Source organism: Portunus trituberculatus, chromosome 35 (genome assembly GCF_017591435.1).
Source record: "Portunus trituberculatus isolate SZX2019 chromosome 35, ASM1759143v1, whole genome shotgun sequence".
Classification (NCBI taxonomy): domain Eukaryota; kingdom Metazoa; phylum Arthropoda; class Malacostraca; order Decapoda; family Portunidae; genus Portunus; species Portunus trituberculatus.
This window is the reverse complement of record NC_059289.1, coordinates 8,652,486-8,661,346: the sequence shown is the minus strand read 5'-3', so window position 1 is coordinate 8,661,346 and position 8,861 is coordinate 8,652,486. Positions and strand designations below refer to the sequence as shown.

Below are 8,861 nucleotides of genomic sequence, written 5' to 3'. Positions count from 1 at the left end.
GAAAAGGACAACAGTAATAGAACAACACTGAAGCAAGATTTTGAGTTCAAGAGGGGATGGATGGATGCTAATGGATAGATCTGCCACAAGTATCCAAATATTGTTAGTTGGTCAATTTAATTTACATCTCTTCATCTCCTGTCCTAACCACAGCCTGTTGTACCTTCTAACTACAGTAAAGTTCTATATAGATCCACAAGGAACAAAGAATATAAGACATTTGTTTAATCTTTTTTAATGACGGAAATAGTATACAAAGTTTATCATTTACTGAGAATAATATAATTGGTTGGTGCTGCCCATAAATCTCATTGAGAATCTATTTTCCTGAAGTCAAACAACATTTCCATCTCAAATTCATGTCACAAGCATCTTTCTCTTCCTCAAACTGCCAGTCACTCATAATTGCATTTCTCCCTATACTACTACTAATAGTCTCTCTCTCTCTCTCTCTCTCTCTCTCTCTCTCTCTCTCTCTCTCTCTCTCTCTCTCTCTCTCTCAACAGTATGCAACAAACCATAAACCATAATGACTCACCTGTAGCCTTTCATGTAGTCCCTTTCTTCCTTCAGAGTAGATCACTTAGGAGAAAGTTCAGAAGAATCTTGATGCAAGTTCTAGGATTTTGGCCAATCAGAATACCACACAAGCATGGGACTGAGCACACACACGTCTCCAATCAGCCTAGATCATCTCAGCAGGCAGCTCATCACAGACAGTCTCGGGTGTCCTCGAGGTGGTGATGCAATAACTGATGTCATCTTCAGATCCTAGATTGCTGGTGGAAGATTCTTAAATAAATAATTGTTAACCATTATAAACTGATTTAGGATGAAAGATATGAACACCGATACCGTAATTCCTGCACCACCATCCTAAGAGCACCTGTGACTGTGCTGGGTTGTGTGGTGATCTCTCTCCTTCCCTCTCTCTCTCTCTGATCATTACCAATAGGCGCAACTCTGTCATTCACTGTGACACTATTCCCTGTCCTGTGGCAGACCACGAACTCATTACTGTTACACTAAACTTAGAAAAACCTAAACGGTTGCCATGTGTCAAAACTTTCCTTGATTCGAGTCTCTGCTCACCAGACACACTTCATAATCTATTATGGAGTGAAGGACATAGGCTTAATAACATTTTTATGACCGATGACGTCGATACACAGGTCAATATTTTTTCGGACGTTTTAAATAAATGTTTTAATAAATGTGCCCCACTGGTAACAAGAGAAGTCAAAAGACCTTTTGCCCCTTGGATCGATGAAAACTTGAAAACCTTAAGCCTTAATGAGAGAAAGAAATACAGTTCAGAAACATCTCAAGAAAGACAAACATAACGAACACTTATATGAAACATACAAATCCCTTAAGAAACAAGTTAAGACTCTATTGAATAAATCCAAGTCACAATATCATAATAAAAACTCAAAAGAAAACAAAGGAAACACTGCCACCATGTGGAATGTTTTGAGGCAATTCGCACCCAATACCAAAAAGTGGTGTTCTGTTGCAGAGGACAATGTTAAAGCAAAAATTAAAGCTGACAATTTTAATAACTTTTTTGCTCATGTCGGAAAAGAAACGTTGGTACAATAGATCACAGGCAAATATTGAAGACCCTAACGATGATCTCCAACTCAATCTTGACACTGACGTGCTAACGTATGATATGTTCCGACCCAACCCATTGATAGTGATACAATAATTTGGGAGATTAAGAGCATGAGAAACACTTCTTCATGCGGATCTGATGGAATACCACTCCGTTACATTAAAGAATCACGCCATATCTCACCTGTATCTTAAACACTTCGATCGTTACCGGGACATTCCCAAAACCAAGGTAAAATAATACGATATAGTAAGTTTACCTTGCCAAAACTATGGAAACACGCGATAGTGATCCCTATATTAAAGCTGGAGACTCAAACGAACCCAGAAATTATCGACCCATTTTTCTTCTTCCTATCATTTCAAAGATTTTAAAAAAATTATAGCTAAACAACACTCCAGGTTCCTAGAAGAGAACCTACTTCGATAATCTCATTCAACTGAAAGTGCTCTCCTAACTCTTATGTAATAAGTTATCAGAACATCGTTGATAAGAATATCGCTCTAATTACATTGTGCCACTTGTCTAAATTGTTTGACAGTGTAAACCACGAACAGTTAAAGAATAAGCTTGCAAAAGTAAGAATAGATACCTTGTGGTTCAGTAGTTAACTACACAAAAGAACACGATCAGTTTTAATGCAAAATACCACAAAAACTCAGTGTATGTTTATTGGATGCAGAGGACTAATTTCTCAGATCCCTCCAGATACTTGTTTACAGGTTGATGGCACCACTATTGTTCCCAGTAAATCTGTAAAGAACCTTGGGATATACTTTAACTCAAACATGACCTTTGATGCGCACATTAACAATTTGGTACTATAGTCTATATAAATCGAGTAAAAGATCATTTTAACAAAAATGCGAGAATCATAATCATAAGTATAATTAATTATGCGACAACGATATGGGGCACAACTAATACAACACTTAAAACAAATACAAAATTTGCAAAACGGCAGCCAAAGTGGCATTAGGCTGTGGTACAAAACACGACCATGCTACACCTTTTATTAAGGAGCTTGGATTGTTGAAAATATATAAAAATACCTTTATGAATTAGGAATAATGGTGTACAAAGTCATCAAAGGAGAAGTTCAGAACCACTTGCTTTCGTTTCCCTTAGTGAGGGACGTGAGCAAGATCAACACCAGACAACTTGACCAACTTGTTCAAAACACAGACAGGAGCGCGATCAATTCTTGCAGAAAGTCTCCCTCTCAATGTCAGGTGTGCGAAATCCTTAAGATGTTTTAAGATAAAACTTATGTTGCATCTCAGCAGTGAACGGTTCAACGTACAGTGCAGTCATTGACATTGTATGACGTGCATATTCTATTTATCTCGCCTAACACGCACAGTTCTAGTTTTATCTTATATGACCACAATGTTTGTCTTTTAATGTAATTTCATTAATTTTATTGATACATCTTAGGGTTAGAATCTGTAACTTTTAAAACAATTCACTTTTTTTTCATGACTATAAGGCTTAGTCTTTTTTTTTTATTCCATTAATTTTAGGATTAGGATTAGTATGCGGAATATTTTGCTATTACTACTTTAGATGAATATAAGGATTGTCTTCTGTAGACATTTTATTAAGTCCATTCACAGGTTTTGAGGCTGTATTTCATTTTAAGTCATTACCATATGCAGAATCTCTCTCTCTCTCTCTCTCTCTCTCTCTCTCTCTCTCTCTCTCTCTCTCTCTCTCTCTATATATATATATATATATATATATATATATATATATATATATATATATATATATATATATATATATATATATATATACTGACATTCTGTGCTGTATTTATGTTCATATTGTTAATTTGATTCGTTTTCTTATTATACACGTGTGTTTCATAATTTAGTGTTGCATATCATATTGCTAGTATTTGTTTAGATTTTTGTCTTTTACTTGTAATGTGTGCAGGAACCACACTAGTGGATAGTGAAAAACATGAATTTCAATCTCTCTCTCTCTCTCTCTCTCTCTCTCTCTCTCTCTCTCTCTCTCTCTATCTATCTATCTATCTATATATCTTCCCCTCTCTCTCTCTATCTTCCCCTCTCTCTCTCTCTCTATCTCACCCCTCTCTCTCTATCTATCTCCTCTCTCTCTATTTCTCTCTCTCTCTCTCTCTCTCTCTCTCTCTCTCTCTCTCTCTCTCTCTATATATATATATATATATATATATATATATATATATATATATATATATATATATATATATATATATATATATATATATATATATATATATATATATATATATCTGCCCTCTCTCTCTATCCTCCCCTCTCTCTCTCTCTCTTCTCCTCTCTCTCTCTCTCTCTCTCTCTCTCTCTCTCTCTCTCTCTCTCTCTCTCTCTCTCTCACCTACACAACACGACACCAATATTATCTTCACGCACCGCTCACTCACACAGACACTGGCAAACGCTCTATCACTGTCTTGGGACCCAAAGTGTGGAATGACTTGCCTTCGCATGTTAAAAAATCAAACACACTGTCCTCCTTCAAAAGACGCCTAAAGATCTTCCTCATGCTATAAGTTAGCACGTTCTTTTATGACTGAACGCACAGTTCTAATATTAATAGACTGTAGTTCACTTACATTTTAGTTGTAAACTTATTTTACTAGTTTTTTTTTCAATTTACTTTTATTCATAAACCTGGTTTTACTTGTTTTTACTTCATTTTAATTATTTTTTAAATTTTACCTTTTGTCATAGCAATGTTATTATTATTCTAGTATGTAATGCATCATTTTTACTCTTATCTATTATTATCATTATTCTAAAATCTAGTGCATTATTTTTACCTTTTTGTATGTTAATAAATAACCCATGTAAAGAATAGCCATTGTTAATGGAGATAAAGGGATTCTGATTCTGATTCTCTCTCTCTCTCTCTCCCCCTCCCTCTCTCTCTCTCTCTCTCTCTCTCTCTCTCTCTCTCTCTCTCTCTCTCTCTCTCTCTCTCTCTCTCTCTCTCTCTCTCTCTCTCTCTCTCTCTCTCTCTCTCTCTCTCTCTCTCTCTCTCTCTCTCTCTCTCTCTCTCTCTCTCTCTCTCTCTCTCTCTCTCTCTCTCTCTCTCTCTCTCTCTCTCTCTCTCTCTCTCTCTCTCTCTCTCTCTCTCTCTCTCTCTCTCTCTCTCTCTCTCTCTCTCTCTCTCTCTCTCTCTCTCTCTCTCTCTCTCTCTCTCTCTCTCTCTCTCTCTCTCTCTCTCTCTCTCTCTCTCTCTCTCTCTCTCTCTCTCTCTCTCTCTCTCTCTCTCTCTCTCTCTCTCTCTCTCTCTCTCTCTCTCTCTCTCTCTCTCTCTCTCTCTCTCTCTCTCTCTCTCTCTCTCTCTCTCTCTCTGTTGAGAAGAGATGGAGGAATGCTTTTACTTGGAGACTTTAACTGTAAAAAAATAAACTGGAGAGAGATGGAAGTAATGGATAATGCTGGACAGTGGAGTGAGAAAGTGTTACAGTTGACTATGGTTAATGCAATGGATCAGTGGGTGGAGGAGTCAACAAGATACAGGGGATGAAGAACCATCATTGCTTGACCTAGTGTTCACAAAGAGACCAGAGCCCCCTCCAATCATACAATACCTTTGTCCAATGGGAAGAAGTGATCATGTGACATTAGAGATGCAAATACAAGACGAGGATGGGATAAGTTACAGAGATGACTACAAAGGAGAGATTAAATCATGCAAGAGAAGATTTTGAAAAATTAAGGATCTTTTTTGCTGATATTGCGTGGAGAAACATTATGTACAGAAGGACAATACAAGGTAAATAAGAAATATTGTTACAGAAATATAATGGAGTAAAAAAATATGTACCTTTTTATAGATAAAAAAAATAAATATACACACTTGGTACAATGCTGGATGCACAGAAGCTAAAAAGGCAAAAAATAAAATTTGGATGAAACTCACAAAACAGAGAAATGACAATAACAGACGGCAGTAGTATAGGGATGCGAGAAATTAATATATATGAGTAAGGAGAGAGGAAGAAAAACTTTGAGAAAGATGTGGGGAATAAAAGCAAAGACAAACCCAAACTTTTCTACAAGTTTATAAATGGCAAAACGAAGAACAAGGAAACAATAGAAAAAATCATTAAAGGAGGGAAGACATACCAAACAGAGAAGGAAATGTGGGAAATAATGAATGCGAGCTTCAAAACGGTGTTCACTGCAGAAGATGATTTCACAGAACCTAATAGGACATTGCATTATTGCTAAGGATTACAGCAAATCACAGTGCACAAGGAGGTTATTGGAAGATTAATGGATAAGTTGGATGTCAGAAAAGCAATGAACCAGATGGTGTATCAGGCTGGGTGTTAAAAGAATGTAAAGAGCAAGTACTGGATCCAATTTGGGAAATAATTACAAGTTCAATAAATGAAGGGAAAGTTTCACAAGAATGAAAGATATCCAACATAATACTGATATCTAAAGAAGGAAAGGCAACTGAACCACTAAATTACAGACCAGTGTCACTTACAAGTGTCTTGGGGAAGTTGTGTGAAATAATTATCAAAGAAAAATGGGTTAAATTTCTAGAAGTCAAATCGAACAGACAATTTGAGTTCAGGACAGGACAGTCATGTGTATCAAACTTATTAAGCTTTTTACTCGAGTTATTGCAGGACTGGAAAACGGACACAGAGGGGTGGACACAGTATACCTGGATATAAAAAAGGCTTTTGATAAAGTGCCTCATGGAAGACTACTTTGGATATTAGAGAACATAGGAGGACTGTGAGGAACTTTGCTAGCATGGAAAAGAGATTATTTGAAGAATAGGGAGTGAGAACTGTGATTAGAGATACATACTCATTTTGGGGTAAAGTAACAAGCAGAGTGTCACAAGGGTCAGTGTTAGCCACCACTATGTTTCAGATTTATGTAAACATTTACATTGCGGTAAACTGTTATATTAATTTATTTGCTGATGATGCAGTGCTGCTAAGATTTATCAAAACAAGGAAGATATAAAACAAAATCTATGTTGTTATGATTAGTCGACTATGACAAGAGCTACCTGATTGGCTCTGGACAGATGCCATATTTATTATTGTAGTTGAAGTACCAAATATTTATTTCTGTGCAAGTACACACACTTTTTTTTCAGTGAGTAGACATTTACACATTTTTTTTTTATGTCTGTGCTATTACACGTACACTATTGTGCATGTTTTGATGTGTTAGTGTTATATGCTGTGATAATTTACGTGTGCATATATCATTTATTTATTTATTCACGTGATTTTCCTCAGAAACGCAGTTTTCTTTGATTCCAATTTTAAGGGTAACTCCTATATTCATGTTTTCTTTCAGTGTGCACTATCATTTACTTGCCAACTTTTTATGATTTCATTGCATTCTTATTTGCAATTATATCAACGTAATTAGTACAGCACTTTATTCATTTTATTGTGTAAATTATCATTATTATATCTCTTGATTATTGTAAAAGTGTACTTAGTATAATTTCATATTATTTTATTTTTCTCAAGTCTGATACACTTATGTTCTTGTGAAGTACTTTTCCACTAATATTATTCAATTTCACAGAGTGAGCGCTTAGCAGACCTGTATGTTGAGAAGTTCTTATTTAACCTGTCTGTGACTCAAGTTATCGTCTGTTTACGTACGAATACAGACACAGCACACCTGTACGTGGTCCAACACAATTTCTTTGGAGTGGTAACTATATATATAATATTTTTCTTCATGTTTTTACGTAGTGGTAAATCCTATTACCAACAAATTGTCACAATGTCTGACCCTGTTTCTACTACTACTACAACATCTACCACTACAACTGCTACTAATAATTTCATTCCTGTGACTACAGCCACTAAAAATGTCACATTACCTCTTACATCTGTAGCATCTCCACCTATTAAACTTCTACAACATGACTCTTCCATTCAGAAATTCAGTGGGGAAGATATTGACACATATCCTCCTGCTCAATTTTTACAACTATGTGAGGATGTTCTTAGTAATTCTCAAATTCATTCAGGAGCTGATAAAATTAGTTTTGTACGTTCTTATCTTGTCCCTGGATCATTGGCTAGTGACCTTATGACTGCTACAGCATTTAATCCTAAAGTTCTAAACTATGATTATGATAAGTTTAAAGTAAACTTTTGCAAATTTTGGTGTACCACAGCCAAAGGATAATTTTCAATGGGTTTTTGATGCTGCAGAGACAATGTTAAATCATTTTGGAAACTCAGATTTTAGAAGGGCACAGGTTCGTTCTGCACAGTTAGCTAACCAAGCTGTTTCTTCTCTCAAAGCCTCTTCCTGGTTTCAAAATGGTACTCTAGATGAGGAATCTTTTCGTCTTATCATGGAATTTCAATATTACATACAATTGCTGAGTCCAGAGGAACGTCACATTGCCTCTACACTCCAGTATACAAAGGGTGAAAGTCTTTTGGATTTTTCAACTAAGTTAGCAGTTAAACTGCGTAGCCAACGTCCAGCCTACATTGTAGCTACTTCTGCCACTACTTCTGCTAGTTCTGGTGTCACTTCTAAGGAATCAGTAAAGCAGAAAACTAACCCTCTTATATGCCAGTATTGTCATAAAACTGGACACACAATACAACGTTGTTTTAAAAAACGTCATGAAAAATCAAATGCTCATTATAGCACCACAGCTTCATCTATGAAGTCAGATTCACGCAGTGACCGTCATGACACTCGTTCCAGACAGTTGTCACAAGACCGAAAACCACAGCGTTATAGGTCTTGGTCACGTGGTAGTCACTCTGATACCACTAAAGCAGCGTTGTTGCCTCCACCATACTATTGTATGATCCACGACAATTGTACACATCCTACTGAGGAATGTAGAACAATACTGAGACTTCAAAAGCAACAAACTATCACGCAACAGTCAAATTTTCAACAGGTTGCCTTTCACAAAGCGAAGGACTAGCTACACAACTTAACACAGCGTCACATATAGCACGCCATTCTCTGTCTGTATGGACACTGGTGCGGATGTTAGCTTAATCACAGAAAGTGCATATCTCAAACTGTTTCAGTTATATAAGCTTTCTTTTCAACAATGTCAACGCGCTTTCAAAGGTGTTGAAGGTTCTCCATTACACATTATAGGAAGTGTTCTCCTACCTATTTCTTTTCACCCTTCTAATTTTTCCTTGCAGTGTGATGCTCTTTTGGCTTTGATACACTTGCAGAAAATTATA

General features: G+C 36.2%; 1 long non-coding RNA gene across 2 annotated transcripts in view; it reads left to right on the top strand.

Annotated features, from left to right (window-relative positions):
• Positions 1 to 1,430, top strand: part of LOC123513111 — a 16,567-nt gene extending 15,137 nt beyond the window's left edge. Inside the window, exons 4-5 of one of the 2 annotated variants that reach the window (XR_006677262.1) lie at positions 1 to 102; positions 579 to 1,430. The exon at positions 1 to 102 is cut by the window's left edge and continues 20 nt beyond it. This is a non-coding gene — a long non-coding RNA (uncharacterized LOC123513111). Of the gene's footprint in view, positions 103 to 573 lie in introns of both variants that reach the window. The other variant, XR_006677261.1, reaches the window with a different exon arrangement.
• The last annotated feature ends 7,431 nt before the right edge of the window (positions 1,431 to 8,861 follow it).